Source organism: Bos grunniens, chromosome 2 (assembly GCF_055505025.1).
Source record: "Bos grunniens cultivar Pamir isolate PY7600 chromosome 2, Bosgru_T2T1.0, whole genome shotgun sequence".
NCBI classification, from domain to species: Eukaryota; Metazoa; Chordata; class Mammalia; order Artiodactyla; family Bovidae; genus Bos; species Bos grunniens.
Genome location: NC_141166.1, coordinates 51,796,785 through 51,814,119, shown reverse-complemented (window position 1 = coordinate 51,814,119; position 17,335 = coordinate 51,796,785). Strand labels below are relative to the sequence as shown.

At 38.2% G+C, this 17,335-nt stretch overlaps 1 protein-coding gene across 7 annotated transcripts in view; it reads right to left on the bottom strand.

Annotated features, from left to right (window-relative positions):
- Nucleotides 1–17,335, bottom strand: part of HECW2 (HECT, C2 and WW domain containing E3 ubiquitin protein ligase 2) — a 433,106-nt gene that overhangs the window by 252,852 nt on the left and 162,919 nt on the right. The gene's annotated exons all lie outside the window — the stretch shown is intronic.

Genomic DNA, 17,335 nt, shown 5'->3' with positions numbered 1-17,335 from the left:
TTATCCATTCATCTGCTGATGGACATCTAGGTTGCTTCCATGTCCTGGCTATTATAAACAGTGCTGTGATGAACATTGAGGTACATGTGTCTCTTTCAATTCTGGTTTCCTTGGTGTGTATGTCCAGCAGTGGGACTGCTGGGTCATATAGCGGTTCTAGTTCCAGTTTTTTAAGGAATCTCCACATTGTTCTCCATACTGGCTGTACTAGTTTGCATTCCCACCAACAGTGTAAGAGGGTTCCCTTTTCTCCACACCCTCTCCAGCATTTATTGTTTGTAGATTTTTGGATAGCAGCCATTCTGACCTGCCTGAGATGATACCTCATTGTGGTTTTGATTTGCATTTCTCTGATAATGAGTGATGTTGAGCATCTTTTCATGTGTTTGTTAGCCATCTGTATGTCTTCTTTGGAGAAATGTCTGTCTAGTTCTTTTGCCCATTTTTTGATTGAGTCATATATTTTTCTGGAATTGAGGTGGAGTTGCTTGTATATTTTTGAGATTAATTCTTTGTCAATTGCTTCGTTTGCTATTATTTTCTCCCATTCTGAAGGCTGTCTTTTCATTTGCTTATAGTTTCCTTTGTTGTGCAAAAGCTTGTAAGTTTAATTAGGCCCTGTTTGTTTATTTTTGCTTTCATTCCCATTACTCTGGGAGGTGGGTCATAGAGGATCCTGCTGTGATATATGTCAGACAGTGTTTTGCCTATGTTTTCCTCTAGGACTTTTATAGTTTCTGGTCTTACGTTTAGATCTTTAAGAAATATACTGTGTTCATGGATTGGATGAATCAATATAGTGAAAATGAGTATACTACCCAAAGCAATCTATAGATTCAATGCAATTCCTATCAAGCTACCAACAGTATTTTTCACAGAACTAGAACAAATAACTTCACAATTTGTATGGAAATACAAAAACCTTGAATAGCCAAAGCAATCTTGAGAAAGAAGAATGGAACTGGAGGAATCAACCTGCCAGACTTCAGGCTATACTACAAAGCTACAGTCATCAAGACAGTATGGTACTGGCACAAAGACAGAAATATAGATCAATGGAACAAAATAGAAAGCCCAGAGATAAATCCACGCACCTATGGATACCTTATCTTTGACAAAGGAGGCAAGAATATACAATGGAGAAAAGACAATCTCTGTAACAAGTGGCGCTGGGAAAACTGGTCAACTACTTGTAAAAGAATGAAACTAGAACACTTTCTAACACCATATACAAAAATATATTTACATTTTGAATTCTAAAAGGAACTCAACCACAGCTCTTAAAGAATTGTTTCTATTTAAAAACAAAGTTAATTCCAACTTCCAAACCACCCACTTTAAAGGAACTTTTAGAGCCAGCACTTTCAAGCCAGTCACTGCGTGTAGTGTGATGTGAAACAAGGGAAAGAAGAGAAGATCAGAAGAAACTTGGGCAAAGAACATGAAGTAATTTACTTGGAACCTCACCAGTGAGCAGGGAGCCATTCCAGGATCTCAAGCAGAGGAACCAAAATATGAAATTTAAGCATGAGAAAGTTAATCTGAAAGCTTATGAAGGACTGATTTTAAGAGGAAGAAAACAGAGATGAGGAAAACATTTAAAAGCTAACTGATTAGTTAAGACATCTGGCACTGAGTGTTAAGAATAGATTTCATTAAGAATAGAATTCAGTTCATGTAACAGCAATATTTCAAAGTAATAACACAGTCAGTCAGGAATATTTCAAAGAAAGAGCCCCAAAACTTCGTGACATATTGAATATAGGGGATAAAAGTGAGGGAGCAAATTAAGACTCAATTCTGGATTTTTAATCTAACTGCAAACAGAATCCCAGAGGCATTGATGAGGCTGAGAAAAGCAATACTACTTTGGGTGTTTAAAATAAAAGCAATATATCTCAGTAACTCTGTCCCAAAGACTCTTGTGAAGGTAGGCCTGAGTTGCTGGTTATTATGAGGCCAGGGACAAAAGAAATACTCAAATGCAAGTTTCTGCTTGTAATGGTCTTAGAATTTATTAGTTACAATTGACTATGGCAATATATCTCTAAAAGGATCAGCTCAGTGTTTAAAAACCTCAGTTAGATGTTTTACTCTACATAACTTGGATTAGTGGAAAAGAAATAAAGTCAAAATGCTGAGATTACAATGAGGCTAATCATTGTAATCATTACCAAACCTGCTTTGGAAAACTTCATTTTTCCCTTATAATAAAAGTAGTGTATTTTTTAAGAGTTCATATCTCCATAATAAACAAGATCAAATACGATGTAGAAATCAATTTGCAAAGTTGCATAAAAATTTTAAAAATTAAACTACTCTACAGTTAAAATTTTAGTTTATAACTACAGTATTTCAATGCAATACTTCTTATGGGAAAATCAGTGTTACACAAACAACAGGTAATGACTGCTTCATATTTTCTGTTGATATCTAAGAATTCTTCATTGGTATCTTGGTTTCATACCTATGCTTTTTGTAATAAGAAAGACAAATTTTCTTTGGACTGTCATCCATGAAAACCTTTAGTAGATGAAGCTAATGGTAAGGGAAACTGATTAGTAGTCACCATATTTATTAAAAAGATAGCTGGTCCTTTAAAGCTCCTTAGACAATCCACCCCACTGTGAGGGCTCTATGTCCCATTCCCAAATGACACAATTTAACATGATATAACACTCCCTGGGTGGGGGGGGGGGGGGACACTCTCCTCTTCTAATTATGATTAGGTCTGCAATAGGTTGCTCTCTCACATTAACAGACATCTGCTCAAACAACAATCAAAAACAAAATCACCTTTATTCCAGAGGTCGAGAGAGTTATAATTACTATACAAACTGCAAAACACCTTAGTATATACAACTTCATTTCCAAAAGCAGCAGATTTTGTTTAGAAGATAAAGACAGCAGCAGATGACAAATACATTAAACAAGTGTTTTTATTTAAAATATATTTGTTAATGAATCTGGAGGTCAATTTATTAAATTTCACCTAAACAGCAAACACTGAAAAAATATTCATTATGAAAAGATTTTTACAGACTGGAAATGCACCCTCATATTTTAACTTCTTAGACTGAAAAAGAATAATGACTAACATCTTTGTTAACCCTTCAAATTTCTTCAAATACACCACATGCATACACATACACAACACATATACATATATTATACTTCAAACTCTATTTGTGTTTTACTGTATAAATGAGGAAAACAAAGTGGGGTGAATTATATTTATGACAAGAGACACTAAAGAAAATATAATGTGTCTGCAATATGCAGATATGTGAGAGGTCTGGGAACAGAAAACAGCAAGCCATTAGACCCTGCAAGGCAAGGTGTCACCTGAGATGAAGAAGTGCAAGTCGCTCAGTCATGTCTGACTTTTTGCAACCACATGGACTATACAATCCATGGAATTCTCCAGGCTAGAATACTGGAGTGGGGAGCTGTTCCCTTCTCCAGGGGATCTTTCGAATCCAGGGATCGAACCCAGGTCTCCTGCATTGCAGGCAGATTCTTTACCAGTTGAGCCACCACGGTAGCCGGAGATGAAGAAAGTTTTCACCAAATTCTCAACTAAGACCCCACTCTACTAGCTGTTCACAGTGCCTACTTGCTAAGAGAAAGAATACTCATTATTCATTGTTTATCATTCATAACCATAACCCAATGCTAGCTTACTCAGCAAGGAAGTGCTAATAAAATGATTAAGATCAGAAAAATCCCTCCTATACAGTCTACCAATAAATGATTTCAGGGCATTCAACAGAGAGCTTGGGGTGACTGAAGCTGCCCCTCATGTCCTCTTTTCAGGTGTTAAAGTACCAGTTCAGTTCAGTTCAGTTCAGTCACTCAGTCGTGTCTGACTCTGCAACACCATGAACTGCAGCATGCCAGGCCTCCCTGTCCATCACCAACTCTCAGAGTCTACCCAAACTCATGTCCATTTAGTCGGCAACGCCATCCAACCATCTCATTCTCTGTCATCCCTTTCTCCTGCCCTCAATCTTTACCACCTCCAGGGTCTTTTCAAATGAGTCAGCTCTTTGCATCAGGTGGCCAAAGTATTGGAGTTTCAGCTTCAACATCAGTCCTTCCAATGAACACCCGGGACTGATCTCCTTTAGAATGGACTGGTTGGATTTCCTTGCAGTCCAAGGGACTCTCAAGAGTCTTCTCCAACACCACAGTTCAAAAGCATCAATTCTTCTTTATCAATTCTTCTTCATCAGCTTTCTTTATAGTCCAACTCTCACATCCATACATGACTACTGGAAAAACCATAGCCTTGACTAGATGGATCTTTGTTGGCTAAGTAATGTCTCTGCTTTTTAACATGCTGTCTAGGTTGGCCATAACTTTCCTTCCAAGGAGTAAGCATCTTTTAATTTCATGACTGCAGTCAACATCTGCAGTGATTTTGGAGCCCCCAAAAATAAAGTCTCTCACTGTTTCCATTTTTCCCCATCCATTTGCCTTGAAGTGATGGGACCAGATGCCATGATCTTAGTTTTCTGAATGTTGAGCTTTAAGCCAACTTTTCACTTTCCTCTTTCACTTTCATCAAGAGGCTCTTTAGCTCTTCTTCGCTTTCTGCCATAAGAGTGGTGCCATCTGCATATCTGAGGTTACTGATATTTCTCCCGGCAATCTTGATTCCAACTTGTGTTTCTCCCAGTCCAGGGTTTCTTATGATGTACTCTGCATATAAGTTAATAAGCAGGGTGACAATATACAGCCTTGACGCACTCCTTTTCCTATTTGGAACCAGTCTGTTGTTCCATGTCCAGGTCTAACTGTTGCTTCCTGACCTGAATACAGGTTTCTCAAGAGGCAGGTCAGGTGGTCTGGTATTCCCACAAAAGTTTATTGTGATCCACACAGTCAAAGGCTTTGGCATAATCAATAAAGCAGAAATTGATGTTTTTCTGGAACTCTCTTGCTTTTTCCATGATCCAGTGGATGTCGGCAATTTGATCTCTTGTTCCTCTACCTTTTCTAAAAGCAGCTTGAACATCTGGAAGTTCATGGTTCACGTATTGCTGAAGCCTGGCTTGGAGAATTTTGAGGATTACTTTACTAGCGTGTGAAATGAGTGCAATTGTGCGGTAGTTTGAGCATTCTTTGGCATTGCCTTTCTTTGGGATTGGAATGAAAACTGACCTTTTCCAGTCCTGTGGCCATTGCTGAGTTTTCCAAATTTGCTGGCATATTGAGTGCAGCACTTTTACAGCATCATCTTTTAGGATTTGAAATAGCTCAACTGGAATTCCATCACCTCCTCTAGCTTTGTTTGTAGTGATGCTTCCTAAGACCCATTTCACTTCACATTCCAGGATGTCTGGCTCTAGGTGAGTGATCACACCAACGCAATTAACTGCATCATGAAGAATCAGGAAATGCAATTTTCCTCCAGGCTGCTGCCCTTTAGAAAAAGGCTCTTCTCCCCACAATTTTAGAAAATATGTTATGATCCACAACGTAATAATAGCCCACCTATAAATCTGGAAAAGGAGTAGACACAAATAGACAAAATTTTAAGTTTCAAAAGTTGTTAATTTTAAAGACTGAGTCCAACAGGACATTCAAGCTGTTGATTTAGTATTAAACCAATGGATATGCAGCCAGATAAGTAAGAGAAAATAATTAAGATTTGGTTTAACTGTTTTGAGATTAACTACAAATACTCTGTACTCCACAGGTACTTTCTTCCATTCCCATTGCCACAACAGCACTAAGTCAAATTCACATCAGACCAAATCTAGGCCATCATTTCTTTTTGTAAAGTTTTTAATGACTTTAGCATATTTTTTATGTATTTATTTTTATTTTTCGTCACACTACTTGGTCTGTGGGATCTTAGTACCCTAACTAGGGAGTAAACTCATGTCCTCTGCAATGGAAGCATCATGGAATCTTAACCACTGTACCACCAGGGAAGTCCTGGCCATCACTTCTTAAAAGACCTCTCCAATGCTTGTATTTTCCCTGAGACAATCCATCTACTCTCTCCCTGCAGCACTCTTTCAGTGACTATACTCCCAATCAAGTAAAACACATAATTAAAGGGCTACAAGAGAAGTGAAAAAAGGGGCAGGAGTGGGACCTGGTTTAGGCAGAGTGAGTAGACAGGCCTCTCACAGGCAGTGACAATTAAACTGATTAAGCTGAGACCTGAACTTAGCAGGCCATTGCACACTGCAGTGAAACGTGAGAACAGCATGGATTTGAGTGGTGTTTCTGGGGGTTCACGGTGGAGAAGGGAAGGTGGTTTTTAGTGGATTTCTTTATACTACCATAAACAAACACAAAGCTCTTTACAAAGTTCCTCCATGGAAGGGTAACTATCTGTTCCTCATGAAAATGCTTATAGCGTGCCGAGCATTGCTCATGCCATCCTTTCCACTTCCTGCACCTACTCCATCTTCAAGGTCTTAGGGTCACTTTCATCTTGAAGAACACAGAGACAGAAGGCAACATTCCTACTACTGAATTCTAGTGGTCTCTTGTATACCATTTGTATCACGGGTACTTCACAATGCCTCAGAATCTATAAATATTCATGTCTTGCCAGATTATAAACTCTTTGAGAACAAATTACTGTTTCTCTTACATGCTACATCCTCTATAAAATAATAACTTTTTTTACATAATTGTATTAGTTTTGCCAAATTTTTCAAATACATGAATGGATAGAGTTGACTCCTACTAATGAGAAAATAAGAATATAAAATAATTAAACACTATGAATACATGTTGAATTTCCTTTAGATTTAGTTACAATAGCCATCCAAAAAAAGATTAATACTGTATATTATCAACTATATGTGGAATCTAAAAAATGAACTAAATTATTAAAACAAAACAAACTCACAGATATAGAGGACAAACTAGTGGTGATCAGTGGAGAGAGGGAATGGGGAATGGCAAGACATAGGTAGGGGGTTGAGACACAATACTATGTATAAAATAAATAAGCTTCAAGAATACAGCCACTGATTGAAACATGTATAATATCATATATGAAACAAATCGCCAGTCCAGGTACCATGCATGATACTGGATGCTTGGGGCTGGTGCACTGGGATGACCCAGAGGGATGGTACAGGGAGGGAGGAGGGAGGGGGGTTCAGGATGGGGAACATGTGTATACCCGTGGTGGATTCATGTTGATGTATGGCAAAAGCAATACAATATTGTAAAGTAATTAACCTCCAATTAAAATAAATAAATTTATATTAAAAAATAATAAATAAAATAAAATGTTTGCTGAAGTATAAAAAAAAATGTAGTAAGATAAAGCTCGAAAAAGAATTGTAATATTATATATAACTACCAATAAATTGCTTTGGATATTCTAGAAGAAAAAAAAAGGAAACAAGAATACAGCCATTGTATTGTAATAACTTTAAGTGGTGTGTAACCTATAAAAATATTGAACCACTATGTTATATACCTAAAACTTTGTAAATCATCTATTACTTCAATTAAAAATAAAATAATAATAAAATACCAATACCCAAGATTTTCATGGTATATAGAATGATCTGGAAGAACCAAAAACTTAAATGAATATGTATTGTGTGGATAAGCAAATAGTTGTATTCAGTATCACGACCCTGCTTATTGATACCAAGCTTAATTTTCTTATCTTAATACCAAGTATTATTAAGATAAAAACTGTTTGGAAACTGTTCCCAAAAGGACTACCTACATTTTCATAGCACTATAGTCTCCAATATTTTTTGACAAAGAAAAACATCCTTTTTACCTAGGTATTCTTTATCCAGGCACACACTATTAAGAAACAATAAAATTTCACAAAACAATAAACTGAAGACTTTTTATATGAGTCTCCATTCACTTTAAGTTGATCCCTGCCACTTATATCTCTTTTAGTTGGTCCCTCACTGAAATTCAGATGTTCTAACAATAAACTGATGCAAAGAGAAACTGCATGAACTAATAAAAGACTCAGAATTTCATAAAAGTCAATTAAAATGATTTTGAAGAACTCGAATCATATGCTAAACCACTGATAATGAAGGGTCTGGCAAAGTTAGAATAGTTGGTAACTGAAGGAGAAAATTTTAAGAGCAATTTGAATGTCATAAGATTAAAAAGAGGCCATGGGAAGGCTGATAGCAGCCTGGCACAGTTCTCATAATATGACTTTCATGATTGGGTCAGTCAGTCAGTTCAGTCACTCAGGCGTTTCAGAATCTTTGAGACACCATGGACTTCAGCACACCAAGCTTCCCTGTCCATCGCCAACTCCCGGAGCTTGCTCAAACTTATGTCCATTGAGTTGGTGATGTCATCCAACCATCTCATCCTCTGTTGTCCCCTTCTCCTCCCACCTTCAATCTTTCCCAGCATCAGGGTCTTTTCAAATGAGTCAGTTCTTTGCATCAGGTGATCAAAGTATTGGAGCTTCAGCTTCACCATCAGTCCTTCCAACGAATATTTAGGACTGATTTCCTTTAGGATTGACTGGTTTGATTTCTTTGCAGTCCAAGGGACTCTCAAGAGTCTTCACCAAAGCCACAGTTCAAAAGCATCAGTTCTTCAGCATTCAGCTTTCTTTATGCTCCAACTCTCACATCTATACATGACTACTGGAAAAACCATAGCTTTGACTAGATGGACCTTTGTGGGCAAAGCAGTGTCTATGTTTTTTCATATGCTGTCTAGGCTGGTCATAGCTTTTCTACCGAGGAGCAAGCACCTTTTAATTTCACGGCTATAGTCACCATCTGCAGTGATTTTGGAGCCCCAAAAATAAAATTTCTCATTGTCTCCATTGTTTCCCCATCTATTTGCCATTAAGTGATGAGATCGGATGCCATGATCTTAGTTTTCAGAATGTTGAGTTTTAAGTCAACTTTTTCACTCTCCTCTTTCACTTTCATCAAGAGGCTTGACACATATCATATTATGTATTATACAATTTTTTTTTAAAAAATTAACTCCCCCAACCCTCTAAAAATAGCAACACTTCACTTTTCCTTTTTTCACTCTAGTAAGTAGACCATGTTTGTGATTATAGAAAAAGCCATATTGGATCAGTTGGATCATAGAAAAAGCAAGACAACGCCAGAAAAACATCTATTTCTGCTTTATTAATTACGCCAAAGCCTTTGACTGTGTAGATCACAACAAACTATGGAAAATTCTTAAAGAAATGGGAATACCAGACCACCTGACCTGCCTCCTGAGAAATTTCTATGCAGGTCAAGAAACAACAGTTAGAATCGGACAAGGAACAACAGACTGTTTCCAAATTGGGAAAGGAGTACGTCAAGGTTGTATATTGTCACCCTGCTTATTTAACTTCTATGTAGAATACATCATGCAAAACCCGGGCTGGATGAAGCACAAGCTGGAATCAAGATTGCTGAGAGAAATATCAATAACCTCAGATATGCAGATGACACCACCCTTATGGAAGAAAGTGAAGAGGAACTAAAGAGCCTCTTGATGAAAGTGAAAGAGGAGAGTGAAAAAGCTGGCTTAAAACCCAACATTCAAAAAACTAAGATCATGGCATCTAGTCCCATCACTTCAAGGCAGATAGATGGGGAAACAATGGAAACAGTGAGAGACTTTATTTTGGGGGCTCCAAAATCACTGCAGATGATGACTGCAGCCATGAAATTAAAAGTCACTTACTCCTTGGAAGAAAGCTACAACCAACCTAGACAGCATAAGACCTTTGCCCACAAAGGTCCATCTAGTCAAAGCTATGGTTTTTCCAGTAGTCATTTATGGATGTGAGAGTTGGACTATAAAGAAAGCTAAATGCTGAAGAATTGATGCTTTTGAACTGTAGTGTTAGAGAAGACTCTTGAGAGTCCCTTGGACTGCAAGGAGATCCAACCAGTCAATCCTAAAGGAAATCAGTCCTGAATATTCATTGGAAGGACTGATGGTGAAGCTGAAATTCCAATACTTTGGCCACCTGAGGCAAAGAACTGACTCACTGGAAAAAACCCTGATGGTGGGAAAGATTGAAGGAGGGAGGAGAAGGGGACCACAGACGATGAGATGTGGGATGGCATCACCAACTCAATGGACATGAGTTTAAGCAAGCTCCGGGAGTTGGTGATGACAGAGGAGCCTGGTATGCTGCAGTCTTTGGGATGGCAAAGAGCTGGAAATGACTGAGCAACTGAACTGAACTGAAGTGTAATTATAAAGTAAATGTTGGGACTTTCCTTGTGGTTCAGTAGATAAGAAACTGCCTTGCAATGCAGGGACAGCAGTTCAACCCCTGGTCCATGAAGATCCCACATACTTCAGGGCAACTAAGCCTGTAGGCCACAACTACTAAAGCCCATGCACCCTAGAGCCTTTGCTCCAACAAGAGAAGCCACCACAATGAGAAGCCCATGTGCCACAGCTGGAGAGCAGTTCCCAGCCGCCACAACTAGACAACACGTGGCACAGCAACAAAAACCCAGCACAGCCAAAAATAATAAATAAATAATCATTTTTAAAAAACCTAAATGTTATAAGTAAGTTTAACTGATTTCCATAATTTGACCTTTTGTTTGTGGAGTTTAAACCCTTTCCCCTACTTACTATGAAATCTGGCTTCCCCAGTGTAAATGGAGTCACTTTAAGACTCCTGCTTCTCTGGTATATCTTGTCTATGCTTGCTACCACACTCACTCCATGTTATCTCCATAACCACCCTATGCTGCTGCTGCTAAGTTGCTTCAGTCATGTCCGACTCTGTGCGACCACATAGACAGCAGCCCTCCAGGCTCCCCCGTCCCTGGGATTCTCCAGGCAAGAACACTGGAGTGGGTTGCCATTTCCCTCTCCATTAACCACCCTATGATGGAGCTATAAATCCAGATTGCATTTCCAGATGAGAGTACCACGCTAGTGGATGACACAGCTGAGGCCCACACTTAGGTCTTTCAAGCCTGGTTCTCTTCCTGTATGTCACAGCTCCTTGCGGCAACTATACCTAAGCCGTATCATGTGGTACCTATGGTTACCCACAAAATTGTGTGGGGGTGGGGAAGAAATCTTCTATTTACAGGATTTAAAATCAGTGCCTTAAATGCAAGTGTCAAGCAGCCTCCGGCTGCCAAAGGAGAGTTCCTGAGCTGACCTGTCATGCTTCATACCTGCCTTCTCACTCTCATTTTTGGCCCACCTACTATAAGCTTTGCAGACACAAAAAGTCATTATTTACTCATTTGTTATGAGCCACAGATTTATTATAAGTCAACTTCATAAAACCATAATATTGTTAAGAAGCAGCAAGTTCCCTCTCTCCAGACAGTCTCCATGGACTCTGACAACCATATAATGTGAAGGCATGAAAAAGAGGCCCCACAGAGTGGCTTTGCTGATAGGAGCCATGCCAGAATAGGACAAATCAGAAAAATCAAATCCTTTTTGCTCTTCTCCTCTCACCCATCCATTTTTTAAAAGAATAATGAATATGTATTAGGACTGTCTCTAAGCAAGCACATGAAAGTTTGTACATAGAAATTCTGTGGTAAGCAGAGACGTAAGGTTCTAACTCCCATGTCAATGTTGGGATTGGTTTTCATGGCATTTCAATATATGTTAAAAGGAAAACAGCGCTGGCTTCTTACCTTGAAGATACAGGGAGGAAGAAGGAAATTTGTGATGTCAAGTCTGGGAAGTTTGCCTGTCTAAACTACCAGCTTTCTTCTGCTCAAATGCCTTGATGTATACAACTAATCCTCAGGGACCCTAACAGCTCTCCAGCCAACTTCAGAATGACATGACATTAAGTTCTTACACAAGCAACTTGGTCTTTTCCACTTCTTTTCCTTCCCATTAGTTTCACCAAGATGTCCAGTGCAGTATCAGTGACATGGAAACTATTCAATGGAAGTGAAACAAATATGGAATGAAGCGAGGTTTAAGTTGGTGGAATCCTTCCCATAGAATAGACAATTCTTACAAAATAATCATAGAACCATTTTAGTTAGGTTATATATCAGATAAAGTTTTATAACTTTAAGTAAAATTGCCAACTTTTTTTAAAGATGCTGAAAACAATCATTAGTTTCACTGAGTCAAATTATTTTAACTTATTAAATTTTTAGAAATTGGATTCCTACTCCAAATTCAATATGCTACAAGAAGCTGCATTTTAACTAATGGATGAAAATCTACTCAAAGAAAAATCCATTCAGTTTATAGATATTTACTTTTGCTTAAAATGCTACACTATTAAATTTATAAAAGTACCACAGCCTTATAGATTCAAACATAAATCTCATGAAAATGTAAATCAATTATAACTGGTTGTAATTGAGGGAAAATCTCAAAACACTAGGCACTTATTCATTACCTCATTAATCTAATTCTGTTCTTAAAAGAAAGATCTCAGTGTAAAGCAAAAACTCACTCTCTGCCATGATCAATCTTTCTGTTGTGATATACAAGTAACTGGGATAAAGAAAATATTTTGAATCACAAGTATCAGCACTTCTCCTCTCTTTCTCTCCTACTCAAAGAGGAAAGTATTCTCCTCCTTGCCTTCTGGAGGTATGGAGACATTGGTGGTCAGCTGGGCTGAGAGCCAGGGAGATAGCTATGTTTTGACTCCAGCCTCAATCCACTGTGCCTGAGACCAGGCTCACCCCTGGGCTCTTCTGCCACTTTTCTTTTTTTCTCTTTTTGGCTAGGTAAGTTGGGTTGGGTTTCTGTCACAAACTTCAGTTCAGTTCAGTTTAGTCGCTCCGACTCTCTGCAACCCCATGGACGTAGGGAAAAACCACTAGACCATTCAGGTATGACCTAAATCAAACCCCTTACGATTATACAATGGAAGTGAGAAATAGATTTAAGGGACTAGATCTGATAGACAGAGTGCCTGATGAACTATGGACAGAGGTTTCGTAACATTGTACAGGAGGCAGGGATCATGATCATCTCCAAGAAAAAGAAATGCAAAAAAGCAAAATGACTGTCTGAGGAGGGCTTACCAAAGGCTGTGAAAAGAAGAAATGTGAAAAGCAAAGGAGAAAAGGAAAGATACACCCATTTGAATGCAGAGCTCCAAAGAATAGCAAAGAGAGATAAGAAAGCCTTCCTCAGATCAATGCAAAGAAATAGAGGAAAACAACAGAATGGGAAAGACTAGAGATCTCTTCAAGAAAATTAGAGATACCAAGGGAACATTTCATGCAAAGATGGGCTCGATAAAGGACAAAAATGGTATGGACCTAACAGAAGCAGAAGATATTAAGAAGAGATGGCAAGAATACACAGAACTATACAAAAAAGATCTTCATGACCCAGATAATCACGATGGTGTGATCACCCACCTAGAGCCAGACATCCTGGAATATGAAGTCAAGTGGGCCTTAGGAAGCATCACTACAAACAAAGCTAGAGGAGGTGATGGAATTCCAGTTGAGCTATTTCAAATCCTAAAAGCCACAGACTTAGGAATCCTAGACAATAAACTGGAGATGTCCCACCACTTAGTTACAAAACCTAGATAATGGGGGAAGCAGGGAGAGGAAAACTGGAAAGTCCAAAGAATCTGAGTTGACTTAAAAAAAAAAAAAAAAAAAAAAACAGAGAGGGGCAGGGAAAAAAAGATAAAAATACATGATGATGGGAAGGGAGATATATGTACAAATTTCCAGCTATAAAATAAATAAGTAGTTTTGAGGATCTAATGTACAGCGCAGTGATTACATATGAAAATTTGTAAACAGATAGTAAATTTTACCACCACAAAAAAGAAATGGTAATTATATCACATGACGGAAGTGTTAGCTAGCTATAGTGGTAATTAATCATTTTCAATATATATCAAATCAACATGTTATACACCTAAATTTACACAATGTTATGTGCCAATTATATTTCAATACAGCTGGGGCTGGTGAGGAGAGAACCAAAAGGGAAAGACTGCAGGGATTAAGCATGAAGAACATTTTCTCTGGGAGATTAGTATGAGGAAAAAGGCAGACAGGAGAAAGAGCTATCAGTAGTATGACAATCACAGAACGTGTCTACCATATTCTAGACCTCAACCCAAATCCTAACCCACCATGGGATGGGGCCCACAAATCAGATTGTTCACATGTTTCCCAGTTGGTGTTGACGAATGTTGAAATTTGAAAGCTACTGATGTAAGAATGCTCAAACTACCGCACAATTGCACTCATCTCACATGCTAGTAAAGTAATGCTCAAAATTCTCCAAGCCAGGCTTCAGCAATATGTGAACCATGAACTTCCAGATGTTCAAGGTGGTTTTAGAAAAGGCAGAGGAACCAGAGATCAAATTGCCAATATCCGCTGGATCATGGAAAAACCAAGAGAGTTCCAGAAAAACATCTATTTCTGCTTTATTGACTATGCCAAAGCCTTTGACTGTGTGGATCACAATAAACTGTGGAAAATTCTGAAAGAGATGGGAATACCAGACCACCTGACCTGCTGCTTGAGAAACCTGTATGTAGGTCAGGAAGCAACAGTTAGAACTGGACATGGAACAACAGACTGGTTCCAAATAGGAAAAGGAGTACGTCAAGGCTGTATATTGTCACCCTGCTTAGTTAACTTATATGCAGAGTACATCATGAGAAATGCTGAGCTGGAAGAAACGCAAGCTGGAATCCAGACTGCCAGGAGAAATATCAATAACCTCAGATATGCAATGACACCACCCTTATGGAAGAAAGTGAAGAGGAACTAAAGAGCCTCTTGATGAAAGTGAAAGAGGAGAGTGAAAAAGTTGGCTTAAAGCTCAATATTCAGAAAACTAAGATCATGGCATCTGGTCCCATCACTTCATGGCAAATAGATGGGAAAACAGTGGGAACAGTATCAGACTTTATTTTGGGGGGCTCCAAAATCACAGCAGATGGTGATTGCAGCCATGAAATTAAAAGACGCTTGCTCCTTGGAAGGAAAGTTATGACCAACCTAGACAGCATATTCAAAAGCAGAGACATTACTTTGCCAACAAAGGTCCGTCTAGTCAAGGCTATGGTTTTTCCTGTGGTCATGTATGTATGTGAGACTTGAACTGTGAAGAAAGCTGAGCACCGAAGAATTGATGCTTTTGAACTGTGGTGTTGGAGAAGACTCTTGAGAGTCCCATGGACTGCAAGGAGATCCAACCAGTCCATTCTGAAGGACATCAGTCCTGGGTGTTCTTTGGAAGGACTGATGCTGAAGCTGAAACTCCAATACTTTTGCCACCTGATGCGAAGAGTTGACTCATTGGAAAAGACTGTGATGCTGGGAGGGATTGGGGGCAGGAGGAAAAGGGGACGACAGAGGATGAGATGGCTGGATGGCATCACCGACTCGATGCACATGAGTTTGAGTGAACTCTGGGAGTTGGTGATGGACAGGGAGGCCTGGCATGCTGCAATTCATGGGGACGCAAAGAGTCGGACATGACTGAGTGACTGAACTGAACTGATTTAAGAAAGTGCCAGCTCATCTCTATACAGTTCCAAGTTTAATAAGTGAAATGCTCTCTCTCCAAGTATATCCAAGTTTATTAAACTAATTTTAAAAGAAGGAGAAGTCAAATGAGAGACTATAGTCTTTCTAAAATTTAATTTACTTTCCATAAAATTTAGAGCAACATAATCATTTAAACAATAAAAACTTAAATAACACAAAATCTTATTTATTCATCTTCATTCTTATTCCCAAAGTTTTTCATGGCATGTTGCAGTACAATTCAACATGCTAAAAAGAAATCAGTGAAGAAAAGCCAGGGGAAGCAAGCCAGGGATAAAGTTTACGCCCAGAACTCTTGCCATTCAGCACAACTGAGATACTAGAAATAGGCCATTGATTTGTTTCTAAATTTCCCATTAATAGCATCCCAACCAAAGATTCACAAAGATCACAAGCCTCATCCACACTGAAGACCCCAAAGCTCTAAGGAAAAAAAACATGGACCAATAAACACATCCTGGTATATTTTCTGAGCAGGGTTTACCAGTGGGCCACAGGCCAACGAGATAATCCTATGATTTCAGCAAGTCAATTCCTGGGGAGCGAATATAAAAACACAACTAAGCCTCAGCCACAAGACCAGTGAGGATCCATGATAAAATTGTGACCTCCAATAATGAGCCTATTTTCCAGTAAATTTGCTTTTAACAGTAATTAGTTCTATTCTAAGCAATATGTTTAGGAAAGTCAAAAAGACCTTGATTTATACTATTCTGCCCACAGAAACCACAATTTATAAGCAAACAAATTCACTCACATGAGAGAGGAGAAGGTAGACTCCATTCCCCTTTAAGAAAACAGACTTTTATGACTGAAACAGCAAATCACCAAGACTACCTGTAAGAAATCAGTTATGAATTCTTTTTTCTATTACATAATAAAATTTTAGGATATCCAACTGGGGTGATGCTACAATATATTGGACAATCAATTACTTCAAAAGAAGATTTTGAAAGAATACAGCCAATTAAATTAGTTTTAAGCATATATACCCAAAGTCTAAGTTAAAAAAAAAAAAAATTGCTCAAAAGCAGGGCATTACTAGCCAAGTCCAAACCCAGGGTGGGATGTGCAATAGAATACAAGTTCTGTGATGTTTTTACACCAAGCTAAAATTTAAGAACATTCTAATCAGGATTTGTATATATGATCACAAAGGAAATGTTTGACTGTTTGACAAAAGATTCAGGATTATTAATGACATTAGTTTACTTCAAATGCAGCTTTAAGATATTATCTGCTTTAATGTTTAGTAATAGCTTGTATTTATTTATTTTAACAGAGTTCTATCTTTATATGAATTGTTATGGAAAAATTACATTTAAATCAGGAAGCTCCAGTCAACTAGGGTGGGCTCTGGAGTTTAGCACACATCCAGAGCTCATTAGCCCCACCTAATGACAGCACATCTAGACCTCTACAGCAGTTTTAGAGTAATGAATAGAGAACCTTGGAAGTCAAAACTTCAAAAACAAAACTGTGACATGGAGCTTCAGGAAGAGCTCACATAAAATACTGCCCCCCATTCAGAAAGTATGACACTAAATTAAAACGTGCCAACCTAATTTTATCACAAAAAAATAAGAGTTGAGGGAATAAGTAAAAGAAAAACTTTTTAGGGCTTTTTTCCAACTATAAAAATGACACATGCTCAATATAAAAGTTCAAAAAAGATGAGAAAAGAAAAAGATGAATATCATCTATAATGCCAGCACCCAGCGATGCCAGCCCACTGATATTCTGGTCTGTAAACACATGAATAGCTATTTAAACATATAGATGAGATGAGATCATACTGTAGAGTACAAACTGCTTTGCAATATGTTCTTTTCATACAA